Consider the following 16,550-nt stretch of genomic DNA (forward strand, 5'->3'; position numbering starts at 1 on the left):
TCTCAGAACATGATTCAGAAGTGTTAAGAATCCATTTTTGCCACTGTATGTGTAGGGATTTATCTACGAACCCTAGTAAGAGTCAATCATAATTTTATTTCAATTGGAAGTTAGGCTCTGTTTCATTCCTTGGACACACTGCCATATAACATGATTGAAATGAAGGTGATTGATACCAAAGGGATTCCAACTCAGTGGTTTTTGAAGTGGCTGATTTAACATCATTTATCTAGTTGTTTTGAAGGGGGAGATAAAAAACACTGAGAATTAATCATAACCCCAGTTCTTATGCACTCATGATGCCTTTTTACATAGCTGTAAAACATACATGAAGATGTTGGATATGTGTAATTATGACATTTGAAAAGATTTAGGGGTGTGTGGTTATGACAAAGCTCTGACACTGGGAGTCTGGGTGTTATCCTGGAAAGCGTGAGTTTTACAGGGGTCAATACCAGCTCAGCAGCTGTGTGGACCTGGCAGACAGGCACCTGATTAATTCTTCATTAAAAAAGGAAATGCATTCCCTCTCTCCCCACCAACACACACTCACAAAACCAAAAGTCTGTCTCATAGGTTTACTAACAGAAGCAAAGCTAGTTCCTCCCTTGCCAGCAAATCAAGGATTGACGCCGTAACATATTTCTACGTTATTCTATGTACCATGCAGCTTGAGTGAACTGACGTCTGGCCCCATGAACAACAGATGAGTCCTTTATCAAGACAGAGTGCAATTGGCCATTTGTGAAGGTAACTGATATTCCTTTTTCAGAAAGAGATAAAAGCCTCATTCTTCGTAAATCTAACATTATTCTTGATAATCTGAGAGTGAGGTAATATCTTAATTCTCTGTAAGTGATGCGCTGAAACAGTATGACAAAGAGAAATTGATTTGACTTTTTAATTCTCCCAAATGAAGAAGTGAATGTAGAAATGAAAGCTTTCTGTAGTAGTGTCTCTCTCCTCCTCTCTGCTGCTGTTCCCCCTCCATTCCCATCTCTCCCTCGCCCTTTGTCTGTGTATCTGTCCCTCTCTCTCACACACAGGCGCACTCTGCAGTGTGTAATCTTAACAAAGCCAAAGAACAGGTAATTACAGTCATTTCTAACTCAAAGCGCCATATAACATTAAGTTAGTGGAAACCTGTCCGTAATGTAAGTGGAAACATATCAAAGTAGTCATGTATAGATATGGTACTGCACTGTAATCATATACTTATATACTAAAACTAAAAAGTGCATTTGAACAGATGAGTTTTGAGTCATATACCTTTTAATTCATTAGTACTCTATAAAAATATACATGAAGACCAAGTTAGGAAGAATGTATCAGTGCACTCATAAAGACTTTTGAATCAGTTGTGTTGAACAAATTATATTTTCTAAAGTAATGCCTCTATATAATTTATCATTTTGATCTAATGCAAATGACTGGATGGCTGCTGTATAAATTTATGATTGTCATAAATCTTTGGAATCACAGATTTTTCAAAGCCCATGATGTATAGAACATGCCTTCCACCAAGGACTTTTATTTATTTTTATGTGTTTAAGGCTGTTTGAATCATATAAGATCTATTAGCGAAATGATATCTAATTGAATATAGAATGCACTACTTAAACCTTAAGGTTCTCTAATTCTTGGTTAAATTTTTGATTTGCAATGATATGTGTTTAATCAGGAATTTAAAATAAATAAAATGAACTGATAGTTTCAAAAATTCCATTAAACAATTTTAATAAGTCAATTGCAACCTATAGTTTTAAGTTCTAGGATACAGCTGTGGCTGTGTGTGTGTGTGTGTGTGTCTATTTTAAGGAGGCAAGTTACATTTTTTTAAAAAAATTATCTTTATTGTTGGAAGTATGACAGATGTCCCCTTTTTCCCCCCATTTTACTTTTGGGGGCAGTCTTAGGGATTTGATTCCAGCTGGGCATGGCTCAGAGGCTGAACATTGACCTAGGATCCAGGAGATCGGGATTCGATTCCCTGCCAGGGCATATGCCCGGGTTGCGGGCTTGCAGCTGATCAATGACTCTCTCATCATTGATGTTTCAACTCTCTCTCGCCCCCTCCCTTCCTCTCTCTGAAATCAATAAAGATACATTTAAAAAAAATATATGTTATTAAATTACAACATATATTAAGTTCACAGAGTGTACAGCTTAGCAAATTTTCACAGAGAAAACACATTCTTGAAGCCATAGCACAGAGTGAGAAGAAACGAGTCAGAAGCCTCCCTCAAGCTGTGCCTTAGTCATCAGCTCCACCGAAGATAGACCATCACCCGACTTCTCTCATCAGAGATCAGTTCTGCTTGACTTGGAACTTTTTGTGATAGAATCACACAGCCTGTATTCTTTTAGGTCAAGTGTCTCCGATACCACATTACGTCTGTGAGATTTATTCACGTTGTTTGACGCCACATAAGTTCTCATTTCTGCCTAGTGTTCCACTGCATGATTATACCACAGTTCATAAGTTCATTCTAATGTTGATGGACATTTGGGCTGTTTCCAGCTAGGGGCTATCAGAAATAATGCCGCCATAAATGTTCTAGTACTTGTCTTTTGGTGAACACATGTAACGATGCACTATTTGGGGGTATACAGATATGCTGGATCAAGGGGATGTGTGTATTTGGCTTTAGTAGATAGTTCCAAAGTGGTTACACAATTTTCATTCCCCTCCAGCAGCCCAAAACCTCACTCACACTTGCTATTGTCAGACTTTTTCATTACAGTCATTCTGGTGGGTGTGTAGTAGCATCTCATTGTGGCTTTATTTTCATTTCCCTAATAATTAATGAGTCTGAGCATCTTTCACATGCTTTGGCCATTTGGATATTCTCTTTTGTGAAATAGCTGCCCAAGTCCTTTGTCTATTTTCCAACTGAATTATCTCCCTTTTTCTTACTCATTTGATGGAGCTCTTTATAAATTCTAAATGAAGGTCCCTTGTTGAATATATGTATGTATGTATTGAAATATTTTCTCACATTCTATGATTTTTTTATACTCTCTTAATAATGCTTTTGATGAACACATGCACTTAATTTTAATTAGTCCGATTGAGATATGTTTTCACTGTATCTATTACTTTCTGTAATACAATGGCCTCCTTCATAAATATTGTAATTTACATACCTACGGATCAACCTATTTTATAGTAATATTATAGCCACATAATTAAAGAATAGTGCAGTGGTTCTCAACATGTAGCTTCTGGACTTTTCACGTAAGCATTGCTTATGATTTTCAGAAAATGCAAATTCTCAACCCTATCACAGAATCAGAATCTTGAGACTAGGACTAACAATCTGTGTTTCTGTGACTTTGATGTGTGCTCCAGAACCCTGGGACTAGCAGGGTTATTTCTTTTTTATACAGTGCTATTTACTCTGTAGTATCATGTTATAAATATACTGTCCTGTCTAAAGTAGAAGCATGGGAGAGGGGTAACCTCATAATCAGCTTACCATCTCACATACTCCAGATGAGACCTCTCACGGCACAGTGGTCTAATACTCTCTGTGACAGACACGTGGGAGAAAGATTTCCTGTTTACTGACAATTCCCAGTTGCCATAGGCATCTATTAAATTTGCAGGAGCAAAGACTTGGGCTCACACAGAAATAATCAGAGCAAGGAAATTGTATTATAGAAAAAAGCAAATAACTGCTTTCCCCTTATTAGCTCTGTATGAATAAAGTGAATACGTAAGAGGTGCTTGAATAACCTTTATTCTTTAAAAATAATCATTTATTTGGCTTGAGAGAGATAATATGGGAGACTCAACTATATTAGATGAATGTCTCCTCAGAGGCAGGGAGCTTCCCCCATGTTTCTTACTGTGGTGCCTCTAGCTCATAACACCGCCAGGTATCTAATAGGTTCATAGTGAATGTTTGTTGAATGAACGGATGGATGCTTGAGAAACCCTTTTCCATTTCTCAGATTCTGGTTTAGAAGATCAGTTAGCTCCATTATTGGGGTTCTCTAATTATTTTAGCACAAAATGAGATGAATAATTGTTTCCTTCTTTTCCAGTAGCATTCCCCTTCTTGTCAAAAGATGTCTTACCATCTAGAAGTTCATATGGAAGAGGTGTAGATTTTATATAAGCCCCACAAGGGTAAGGATTTCGTTTGGTTGGCTGCTGAATCCCTAGCATTTAGGACATTTCCTATAATATTATAGGTGCTCAATGAATATTTGTTGAAAGAATAAATTTTACCTTTTAAAAAGTCCTTTATAGCTCCCTTCTCTCTGCCTTCTACATACAGCCATGGAAACTCATCTATTTTTGTGTCTACCCAGCCTATTCTATTTGCCTGCAATACCTCCCACCCTGTTTTCGTCAGATCTACCGAGATCCCACCAGTCTTCTGCACCCAGTGAGAGTCTCCCCCTCCCAGGAAGGCTCCCCAGAGACTCAAGGTTGTCCGAGTCTCCATATTCATGTCTAAGTCTCCTAACTTCTACCCCACGCAGTCCAACACTTGCTAACATGATACCTTTCACTCATTCTTTTTGCACCATTGAATTTCAGAACTTTCCCTTGGCATAGAGACACTGGCTTCTTGAAGACTAGGACCGTGGTATGCACTTAGTTTGTTTTTTTAAGCCTTCCCCACACTTGCCTTAGTGCTTAGAACATATTAGACGTAATTATGACTTGAATTAAAAGGGAAGCTTTTAAACAATATTTTTTTGCCTCATAACAGTCCTAGTTTACTACTGTTGTCCTGGCATAAATACTAACAGCTCTCCTTTTTACTCTCAAGCTAGTCCTGTTTTGAACAATAAATGTTTTTCCAAGTGATGGCCAACATTGATACAATAAAACGTCAGCCATAAAGGGTCTCCAAGTTCTTGACAACAGCCCATGATGTGAGACGTGTTTGACCGTTGTGATCAACTGACATGTGCAATGCTTTTGCTGTTACTTAACATATTTGCTTGGATTTGTAAAAGAATAAAATAAATCAGACAATGTTGGATAGGTGGCTTGATGAATCTTTTCAGAACCCTCAACATATTGCTTAAAATCCTTTCTGAAAAAAGAAGGAAAAGGTAGTCTAAACCCTAACTGCACGTTGTCTTACCTTATACTTCCAAAGCCTTTTCATACATGGTTTCTTTTGATGTTTATAGGCCTCCTCTTAAGTAGATCAGGGTCGTAGATACTAAATCATATTTTAGAAATAAAGAAAAACAACTCCAAGGATTTAATGTCATTTGGCCAGCCAGAAAGAGAAGCTAGAATAAAACTCAATATTTTATAATGGTGCATCTCATTTCACCCATTAAAATCCACGCTCTTTAGTCACCCTCCCACACCTCAAGACACTCACTTGCCTTTCCAATCAAAATGAAAACACTAGTTGCAAGAGTCAAAGAGAACTTCATCCAAGAAATGTTTGCAGACATGGCATTTGGTGAGCTTCCTATGAATGGGGGTAATAATGATGCTACTGTCCACTGACCTCACACTTTCCACATTCTTAGGAACAGGCAGACTAGGTGTTTTCACTTTGCCTCGCTGTGTTCTCAGAAACATTCAGAGATGCGCTCCAGACTGCACTGCAGCCAGCAAGGGATGCAGCCAAAAATGACTGCAGTCACCTGATTCCCAAGTTAGGCATGTTTGATCCTTCCAAGTGAAAATTTCATGAAATAAAATGCCAAACTTCCCACAAAGCTTACTGTCGTGAGATTTAAAATGCCTTTAAAAAACAAACACACAACACATTAAAATAATTGAAAGTTGACACAAAAGCCATTTTGCAGTTTTTCCTATCTTTCTTAAGTTACAGATGAGCAAGGTAAGTGCTCTGTAGAGATTCTGAGTAGTTTTATGTTTTGAGGACTATGTGAAGACATGACTAAAACTTTCAATGAGGAACGAAGCCCTTAGGAAGGCAGGCTAACGTCAGCCCTGGGTTGTCACAACACAACACCCTTCTCTGCATCCCTTGTATTTCAACCAGATCTCAGGCTCTTGCATTCCATGCCATGTAAGCAAGAAGCTGCAATAAGCAAGTAGGACCTACACATTTGTTTGGAACACACAGTCTTGATTGTATCCTCAGAAGCCCTTCCAGTCAGCACATGCTTCCACTTCTTCAGTTATTCCTTTGGTTTCTAATGCAGACACACTCTCCTTGGCCCACTTTCTGCCCTGAAGAACAGATGCCAAATAAAACGGGCCGGGAGCTCTCCTATGGTCCTTCCCAGTTGCTTCCTGTCCAGGAGACACTTGCCCCGGGCATGAGAAGTAGCAGAGAAACAGACTGTGGGGCCTATTTTCCTCCCCTAAGTCTATTCATTAGGGAACTTTAAAGAAATATTAAGCTGTGAGTGAAGGGAGAAGGGTTTGTCTGCTATGATTTTTTTTAACGTGCAGAGACTAGGATACTGCAGGGAAAGGGATGGGACCAGTGTACACAGTAATGCTTCCCAAAGCTCCACTCTTTTAAGTTCCTATAGAAAACTCTAAATGTCTATGATGGCTAACAGAGCTCCTAGTTCATAGGTGGGGAACCTGGAAGACTTGGAAAAATTGGACTATCATGCCCCATGGGGAAGCAGAATGCCTTTATCTCTCTACACGTGTATTTGCCATGGAGACATAGCACGTTAGAGAATGTGAAGAACTGACCTTCAAGCGCCCAGTTCTCTCACACCTGTGGTCAACAGGGATACTTGGAAAGCTCCATTAAATTGTTTAGGTCATCCCTGAGCTGCAAACTCACTGTACCAACCACTGCTGCCCACTGAGTCATTTATGTATACTATTTATTGCACATAGAATGCAGAAATCTCCACTGTCTACAGCCATGAAACCACCCCCTGGCCATGAGACAGACCACTGCCAGCACCCTAGAGGCTCTGGTGCACCATCTAGAGCTCTAGTACCATAAACTAGTTTTTTGAGTTCTTAAACCACAATGTAGTTTTGCCTGTTCTTGAACGCCATAAAAATGGAGTCACACACACATCTTTTTAGGTGGCTGGTTTCTCTGCTCAACATAATGCCTGTGAGATTCATCCACGGTGTCGTATCAATAGTGTGATCTCTTCACTGTTGCACAGTATTCCACTGAATGAGTAAACCAGGATTTGTTTATCATTCTGTTGTTGTACATTTGGCTTGTTTCCAGTGTGGGACTGTTATGAATAGATTCGTTATGCACTAATTTTCCTTGGATATAAACATAGGAGGGCTATTGATGGGTCACAGTGTGGCTTTGTTGAGATTCTGAGTTGTTTCCATGTTACACACATAGAATCTTTGCTGTGCCTATAGCCTTAGTTGATGTAGTATCCACTAGGGTTTTTAAGTTTTACCAGGGGAAAAACTCCAAGCAAAAGCTCAGAAAGCAGAAGTAAAAATAAGTAAGACATAGAAATTATTTTTTGTGACACAAAATAATCCTATTGCTGTGCAGACAGGATGTACTTTCTGAAACTCATCAATCTCAAAGCTACATGTTGTTTATTTGAATTTGTCTGCTGGCTAGATTAAGTTTGCAGATCGCCTACAAATGTGTTTTGATTCCTTACACATCAGGTTCTTTGTTGCTTGCGTATTTTTGCTTGTTTTTAATAAATCAATGTTTAAAAATTATCAGACCTAATATCAGGAGACTGAAGCTTTCAAACGTCTCTAAAAATTAGACATCTGGTCAACCTGTGCTACATTCCCAGAGAGAAATAACAGCCTGGGTTAAATGCCACGCCATTTAGAAAGGCACAGCTTCCCTGTTTGCACAGTTCCCCTCACCCCCCACTGTTTCTTATACTGCCTGGTCTCTATGGGCTTGAGAACCCCATGACTTATCAGTCAAGTTCATTCACATTTCTCTCATTGAGAGTACATGGACTTGGCAATTCCAAAGATGAGAGTGCTGGTTAAGAAGTTGTCTTTTTACATGTCAAACTATGAAATATGTGGAAATCTTTCTAAAAAGTACCATATACTAGCCTGCTTCCAAGAAATAGCTTAAGTAAGAGGGACAGCCCAGCATATGTTGAATCTCTGTGTTAAAAGTCCAAGAGAGAATGCATGGAGAGGAGAGCCCACCGAGCTTGCTTTACTAGCGGAACTTCACTCAGGATATCACCTGCAGGCCCAGTCTTCTTATCAAACCTATTAACCATGTGAGCAGGATATCTGACAATGAGAAAAGCAGTCCCTCTGACCTGTTCAACTAAATTCTTCCTGGACCAAGCCCAGTTCCATTACGATTGGTGCACTGGGCAGTTCCTAACTGCATTTAGTAATTTCCATGCTGCCAAAGATGTTAGTAGGAAGCCAAAGTTACTTCATTTTGGTAGTATGCAGTTGAGATAATCTGAAGGTCCCTTATGCTAAAGTACAATATATCCTGGATACATTTTTAAAAGGAAAAATTGGCTCACTAGATAGTGGTCGCTATTGTTTTCAGACAGGTTAATAAATCAGTTCCAAAATCTGCAGGGTATCCATTCTGCAGCCATTTCTTTTAGCTCAGTTTCCTTAGGAAATTGACCCTGAGACAAACATTAAGTGCTAATGTTTTCATGGGAATGTGCAACCCTAAAGCAGGAGAGGGGCGAGAAGGGAAATGAGGCAGGGAGGGATCGGAAGCAAGATGGGGTGAAGTGTTCCTGTTCCGGTCGTGGCACTGCCTAAACCGTGAAGAAGCACAGCCAGTAGCCCAGAAAATGCATCTGCTAAATGACACGGGACACCTCTAAACATGCTGTACAGGGTCCTATGCCTTGGAACTGCCATCAGAGAGAAACATGGGGGGGGGAGGGGAATGCATCTGCTTTATTTCCTTCTTTCTCCCATAGGACAAGCTGCTAAGGATCTTGGTCAGCAGTTCTCAGCCAGGTACAGTTTTGTCCCCCAGGGTGACATGTGACTAGAGATATTTTTGTTGTTGTCACAACTGGAGGAGCTACTGGCATCTAGTGGGTAGAAGCCAAAGATGACGCTAAACATACTATAACGCACAGGACAGTCCCCAGAGCAAGAATCACTCAATCCAAAACGTCATCAGTGTTTCTGTCGACAAACGCTGTTTCTAGGTGCTCGTGATGCCGAGAGAACACAAAGAGCTGCTGCGTAAGAGGGGCCTGGCCAAACAGCCCCACAGAAGCACGGCCGGAGCTGCCGAAGACACTGCACAGGCGAGAAAACACAGACGCAGAACAGAACATGAAGAGACACAGAACCTCATCAGCAACCAGGGAACTCAAGTTGCGGTGAGATGCCATTTCACACTCAATTGAGTGGCGAAAATTAAGATCTGAGAACACCACGCACGGGGAAAACGGTTCTCAGGGGGAATTCCCGTTCTCCGCTGGTTGGGAGTGTAAATTGCTACCATGTCTCTGGGAGAGAGTTTAGTATTATGCTGTAAGGTTGAACACATACTTATTTAAGGTGACTACTCATAGCAGTTGGCCTGAGGCTGTTGGTTTCAGCACTAAATATCCTACAATCTAGGAAACTCCTCAGAGCCAGGCAAACTGGGACGGCTGGTCACCTACCTATCTCATATCATAGCAACCCCTTCTTGTCTATGTGGTTCTGAAAAACACTTGCACACGCACCAGGACATATATAAACAAATGATCATAGTATTTTCATAATACAGAAAATGGAAACAATAGAAATGTCTATTTACAGGAGAATAAACAAATTGTGATATACTGACAATGTAATATCATTTAGCTGTGAAAATGAACTACAGCTACATATAACAACTTAGGTGAATCTTAGGCACATAAATGTTCAGTGAAATGAGCAAATCTGTAAACTATATGAGTATGAGATCATTATCAGAAAGCTCAAAAGGAAACAAAAACTAATAACATATTCATGTTTAATTCCTTTTTTTAAGCAAGGAATTGACACAAACTTAGCATAGCAGTTCCTCTAGAGGGGAGGTGGGGAAATAGAATGGGGAGGCATCTGTTCCTCAAAGAAGAATTAATAAACTAGCCAATTATTAGGTTCCCAGAGAACGTTCACGGGGTTCTGTATCTTTGCTATCTATCAGATTTCATTTTTATATACCTTTAGCTATGTTATTTTTTATTTTACCTCTTTAAAAAATGTCACCTTTATCTCACTTTTCAGAAATAGGGAGATAAGAATCACCACCATGCTTGCACAAGAAGAATGAATGTAATACATTCCCCAAGCCAACAACAGTGGATATTTTGGCTCAGGTTCTCCATTTACGGGTCTTGCCAGCATTTATTTCTGCACTCATTTATTTTGCCTCCAAGGAGCTGGAGATGCTAATGTCAGCCTGTTAAGCCTCACACTAAAATCTGTTGCACCTGGTGACTTGGGAGAGCATCATACTTCAAACACAGGGCCAGGAGAACAGTAAAAGTCACTTAGGAAAACCGTACAATGAGGCCCCTATTTCATTTACACAATTCAGTCTCAGAGTAAAAAAATCCATGAACTGAAAATGACCATTTCACACACACATCCCAATGAAAACGCACAAGCACAGACCCGTAATATCGATAGAAACCTGCCCCAGAAACTTGGTCTTGTGAGAGTCCAGAGCCTTGGAATTTCTATTTGGGACAATAATGCAAAAATGCTTGATAGGTTTCCACAAAAACCTACTCGTGATGCTTGCTTAGTGTGCTCTCCTCACACGGAGATTCTACCACATAGTTTGCATCTTTGAATTACCCTCCTGAAGCCCCTGACACAGAGGCTGAAAAGTTCTTGCATTTAGGCCCACTCTCAACCTCACCCACCAAGGTATTTCCTCCCTCTCTCCCTTCTCTCCCTCTCCTCCTCTTTCCCTTTATGAAATAAATACAAATCCTTTTGTACGAGAAAAATCTTATCATTTTGTTAACCATATTGCTGCAGTAATATGTCCTCATAACCATTCACTTTATCTTCCCATTTGCTCTTCGCTTTTTCATAAACATATTATTCTGCCTGCAAGTTAACTTCATTTTCCTGAATTTGGATTCAGTTTATATATTTCTTGCTCTATCACGGTGCTTGCCCTTCTCTTTCCCTCACCACCAGATGCCTTCATTCCTGTCACCTGACAGCATCATGGGACATCACGTTTCTGTGTCTTTGAACACATACCATTTTTCTTGCCTTACACTGGCTTCCTGTGTTTTCAGGCTGGGGAATGCCTACTCACCCCACGAACTCTACTCTAGATGTTTCTATTCTTGGTAGATTGCAATCTAGATCTCTCTTTTCCTGCGTCAACGCCCTTCCGAAATGTGACCCCGAAGCTCTTCTCAGCGAGAGGTAGAGAGTCCCTTTCCACACAGCCCTGTGATTTTCTTTGGCCTACAGAATGCAACAGAAATGACTGTTCTGAGCCCAGGCCTCAAGAAGCCTTGCACACTTTCGCTCACTCTCTTAAACCTTCCCTGGCCACCGTACGAATGAACCCAGACCACTGCTGGAGAACTGAGCTGACCCAGTGTCATTCAGTCAATCACCAGATATGTGAGTGAAGCCATTTAGACTATTCAGCCCTCCAGACAATGCTCAGTTAATTGCAAATGAGCGAGCGAACCTGGCTAAGATCAGTCAAAAACCTGGCCTAGGCGAGACCTTCTCAACTCAGCCCATGACTCATGAACAATAATGCTTGTTGTTTTCAGCCACTAAGCCATGGTGTTAATTTGTTGTGCAACAACAACGATCCTCCTGTTCTTGACCCTGATAGCTACAGCATACTCCCATTACAGCCCTTACATCACTACACGCTTTCCTGTCTTTCTCTTCCACAAACGTGTGAGCTCCTCGAGAACAGGGGCAATTTTTGTTTTGTATCCCAAAATATAAGTAGCAACTGCTAACTCTTCAATCAGAAAAATAGCAATAATTAATTTGTTAACTAAGGATCACAATGATGTCCAAAGGATGGTTTTGGAGGCAAACTAGAGTTAGAATCCCAATCCCCTTTCTTACAGGTGTTATTCCAGAGACTTTGGTTAACCTTGCTCAACGGTATCTGCTCCTCTATAAACTGAAGACTGGAATAATGTTGAGGCTGCAGGATTGTGCTGATAGGATATATGTTTGCCACCCCTCAACCTAGCATAGAGTGAGTGCTCAATAAGTAAGAATTAAACGGTAAAATGCACATAAAACATTTAGTATAGTACATGGCTTACAGTTACTCAATAAATAACAGCTCTAGTAATATGATCATGAGTACCATCGCTGTTGTTGTATCACCTCTCGTAGCAGGAACTGCAGGTGCCCCATCCATATCCCCTTGGAATTCAGAATTCTGTGCATGCTGACCTGATGGTGGCTTCCAATGGCAAACGTCTGGGACTCTTTGCCTAAGGGCGTTCTCTGGCTGCTGGAGTCCCCTTGGCCCACATATATGCTAGATCACAAACACTAGGAAGTTAACGTCATCCACTTCCTCCTAGGGGAGCAGCCCTCACCCAAGTCACATGGGAGAAGGTGGCTATAAACCCCAATGTCCTTGGTTGGGATAAATCCAAGATATTCTATACTGTATCCCGGAATTATCCAATGCGATCGTGCTCCCCTTGGTCACAGCAGTGATGATGCACATTTTCTGTCTCCTGTCTCTTCCCCATCTCACACCTCCACCCCCTACAAAAGCAAACTGGCATCACCTCCCAAATAACATGCAATTTTTTTGTCTTACCATCTGATGGTAGGGAAACCAACCTAAGACACTACTACTCTTTCTGTTTAATTTTATCTTATTGCTCCAGAATCCAATTACTTCTTCCTAAGCCTTTTAACGATCTCTCCAGCTAATCGGAAAGTTGTATCCTGTCCAGTATATGACATGACCAATCACAGAATGTGGTGTCACGTCTTTAGGTCTTCTCAGATGTATATGGCTTGACTCTGAGTATATGAAGACAGGGTTAACTTGCAGTTGATCTTGGGTAACTGTGCTTATTCTGAAGGGCACCTGGAACCACGGTATTGATTTTCGCCAAGACAGAAGTGAAATGCACCAGCTAGCGATTTATAATATGCTGTTAAAAGTCCCAACTTCCCCCAGAGGCATCCCATACCAGTTTGCCTACACTGTTTATTGAAAATGTATGGATTGATGGTTTGCACCTGTTTACCTGTTCACAAAGCCTGCTTTTAGCTATCGGAGCTGTGAGATATAAAATATCCCTCAGTAAGCTTGAGCCTTGGCTCCCCCGAGAGGAAGGCATCGCACATGTATTTTGGTGGTTCGTGACCAGAAAATGAAGTGCATCCTGTGTGATGGAGAAAGGACCCTGGGAGCTGCACCGGGAGGTCTCAGTCCTGTCTGATGTTTGCCGGGCTTGCTTTCTCCTGCTGTACCTTGTCCTTTACCTGTGCCTTTATGACACCTTTACATGTTTTTCAATTACTTGACACTCTAGAATTACTGCATTGAGGCTGCTTTCTGACAACCGAGTCTTCTTATAGGGTCTGGGGTAGAGGGAGGGAGGGTTGCTGCAGTGCCCAAATTTAGAGCTATTTCAGAAAGTTGAGAGTACTGAAAAGCAGGGCTCTGTACTTTGCTGAGCTTTTAAAATGTTGTTTGGCTGAGTTATCGTAAAAATTCTTCTGAACACAAACTTTCAGTTGGTTTATGCTCGAGTAGTGGCTGTTGACTTCTTGAAATCTCGGAGCTACCTGCTAAGGTCACCCCATAATTCTGTATACTCTCTCCCATCCCCCTGCACAATAGGCACATACTCCAACACAGGAAGCCCTCACCATGGAGAGTGTAGTTTCTCTGGCAAACACTGCTTAAATCCACATATTCTTGTCTTTTTAGAGCACCAATTTCAGGTAGTATTTTAGTTTTTCCTTAATGTTCCACCTAGGAATAATCCAGTATAAAAGTTTCAGTCTGGAAGTCTAAGGCTCTAGTCCTTAAAATACTCATAGGTTTCCTATCAGGAAGAACACCCTTCACACCACCTACCTCTCGTGGTCTGCCTGAGTAACAATGTTCTCAGAATCAGAAACCAGGCAAGGAAGAGGAGAGGAGTGGCAGAAGCTTCTGGAAGCTCCAGTTGCCAAGTGTTATAATATGATAACCTGCCTAGAACATGAGGTTTCAGGGAATGATTTTATTTCTTTTCAAAATTTGACATCAACCCTCTCTAAGTTTCAAAAGCAGGTGACAAACATATATACCACAAGCTGCTCTTTGAACAGCAAAATGAATTACCATTTGAGTATTGTATATTGAAACACAAATCAACAGCATACCCTTCCTATGAGAGTTAGAATTATGTTGGGGGTTCATAAAAAGCATTGGCGGTCATCTAGTTTAATCTAGCTGAAGTAGGTGCAACACATATTTGAAATCCATCTATCCCCAATGCCATGTCCTTAAGCCAACTCCATTATCTCTTCCTCGCTGACAGCACCCTGTTTTCCACTATTCCTGAGTCCCCCCCCCCCACTTAGCTAAATAAAGCAGAATAGCCTTCTAAAAATATATGAACTCATTCCTCTGCTAAGGACTCCAAGGGCTTCTGTCTCCATCGGAGTAAATTCAAAAAACTTCTCCAGGTCTCAAGGGCTCTCCAGTGTCATCTTCTACCTCGTGTTTCTCCAAATCCCCTCTCCGAGCCACACAGGTCTGCTTCCTGGGCCTCGAGCATGTCCATCCAGATCCTGGCTCATGGCACATTGAGTGTCCAGTCTTCACACCTTTACTGAGCTGGCTCTGCTTCATCATTCAACTCTCAGCTCAAAATTCTCTGGCTGCTCTGCTCTGACATCCAAACCGAAGTAGCCCCATCACCCTCCATCTCACAACCTGTTCACCACGTTCATGAACGTTACTAACAGCTGCACTGATTTCCAATTTCTTTGCATTTATTGAGTTGTTCCTCTCTTCCCACTAGAATGTCAGCTCCTTCAAGGCCACACCCTTGCCTTTTTTTGTCCACTGTCATAACGTTAGTGCTTAAAACAATCTGCAGGCACACAGCAATCACCCAATAAATATTCGTTGAATAAGTACATGTACTTCTATGCTTTTTTACTATTGCATATTTTTTTCTTTTTTTTAATTGAGATGTAATTGATACATAACATAAATTAGTTTCAGGGGTATGACATAATGACTTGCTTTGCATATATTGTGAAATAATCACAGTAAGTCTAGTTAACACCCCTCACTACACATAGTTACAACTTTTTTTCTTGTGATAACTTTTAAGATCTACTCTCTCAGCAACCTCCAAGCACTTGTAATTTTGACCCCCTTTACATTTCCCTTGCCTCCATGTTCTCTGTATTTATGAGTTCAGTTTTTTAAGTGTTATTTTTATCTTTTAGATTCCACGCTTAAGTGAGATTGCACCGTATTTATGTTTCTCAGTCTGACTTATTTTACTTAGCATAATGCTCTAAAGGTCCATCAATGTTGTTGCAAACTGCTAACCTGCTTTCCTTTTTATGGTTGAATAATATTCCACTGTGGTGTGGGTGGGTATGCAAAATTTAAAATAAAATTTGAAAAAGCAAACCCATATCATTAGTCATTTAGTCATTCCCCTACCTCTTTAGGATGGCTGTGGGTGAATCAGACTCCAGAGGAGCGTGGCTAGTTCTGTCGCGCAGCTTCTCGTTGCAGCTCCTCAGTGTTCATTCTTCCCCAGCGTCCACTCTGGCAGAGGTGGGAGCATTTTGCGCATTTCTGCAACAACACGGTACCCACGTGAGTCGGAAGCCCACCAGTTATGCTGCTGAAAAAGAAACATATGACCTCATGTGTTTCACATTCCCCTACTTGCTGCCGGTCCTTTCCAGGCCGTTTCTATCACTTCCTCAGGCGTGCAGCTACTGATCTGTGTATTGTCACCTGGACACATGGGGCAGTGTGACTCCCCTCAGACCTGGCCTGCACCTGCCACAGCGCTTTCTCTAATCACCCCACGGCGAGTCCATGCCTCCAGCACATGGCGAGCCCAGTGGAGATAGGGACTGTGCCTGTGGTCCCTGAGTCCCGGGGGCCCGGCCACCAACATGCAATGACGCATGTTTAGCACAGGCCAGGCTCATTCTCTGCAGCAGCTATGCTCCACGAAGTCGCCGTGAACACTGAACCTTTGCTTAGGGGAAACTTGGGATTAGGTTTCTGCTAGTCTCTGGCCCTGACATTTTCATCAATGGACCAATATATAACCTTGTTTTATGGTTTCACGTGTGTTTCTTTTAAAAACACCTTATTTAAGGTACTGTGGATTCACTAACATTCAACGCCCAGCCAATAGCACGATGGGCCATGCCTGAACGAAGCTTATCTAAGACACGTGTTCTTCCATGCACACCCCAGCCCCCTTGCACTGACACCACCAGACAGCACATCAGCGCTGGGCTGGGAGCCACTTCAAACAGCAGCAGCAACAAAAGGCCGAGGAGTGCAAATAACACGAGGAGGTGAGTTTGAAAATACAAAATCCAGAAATAAGGAGGACTGACTGTATACACATTGGCTGATGCAAAGTTACATGCAGATCTGTCAATTCCTAACTCTGCTTATAGT

General features: G+C 41.3%; 1 protein-coding gene across 1 annotated transcript in view; it reads right to left on the minus strand.

The window, feature by feature from the left end:
* PAK5 (p21 (RAC1) activated kinase 5) overlaps positions 1 to 15,693 on the minus strand; it is a 94,186-nt gene extending 78,493 nt beyond the window's left edge. The window contains exon 1 of the mRNA XM_016212027.2: positions 15,564 to 15,693. The gene's annotated coding sequence lies outside the window, so the exon portion shown is untranslated. The remainder of the gene's footprint in view (positions 1 to 15,563) is intronic.
* Between the last annotated feature and the right edge of the window lie 857 nt (positions 15,694 to 16,550).

Source organism: Miniopterus natalensis, chromosome 7 (assembly GCF_054644295.1).
Source record: "Miniopterus natalensis isolate mMinNat1 chromosome 7, mMinNat1.hap1, whole genome shotgun sequence".
NCBI lineage: Eukaryota > Metazoa > Chordata > Mammalia > Chiroptera > Miniopteridae > Miniopterus > Miniopterus natalensis.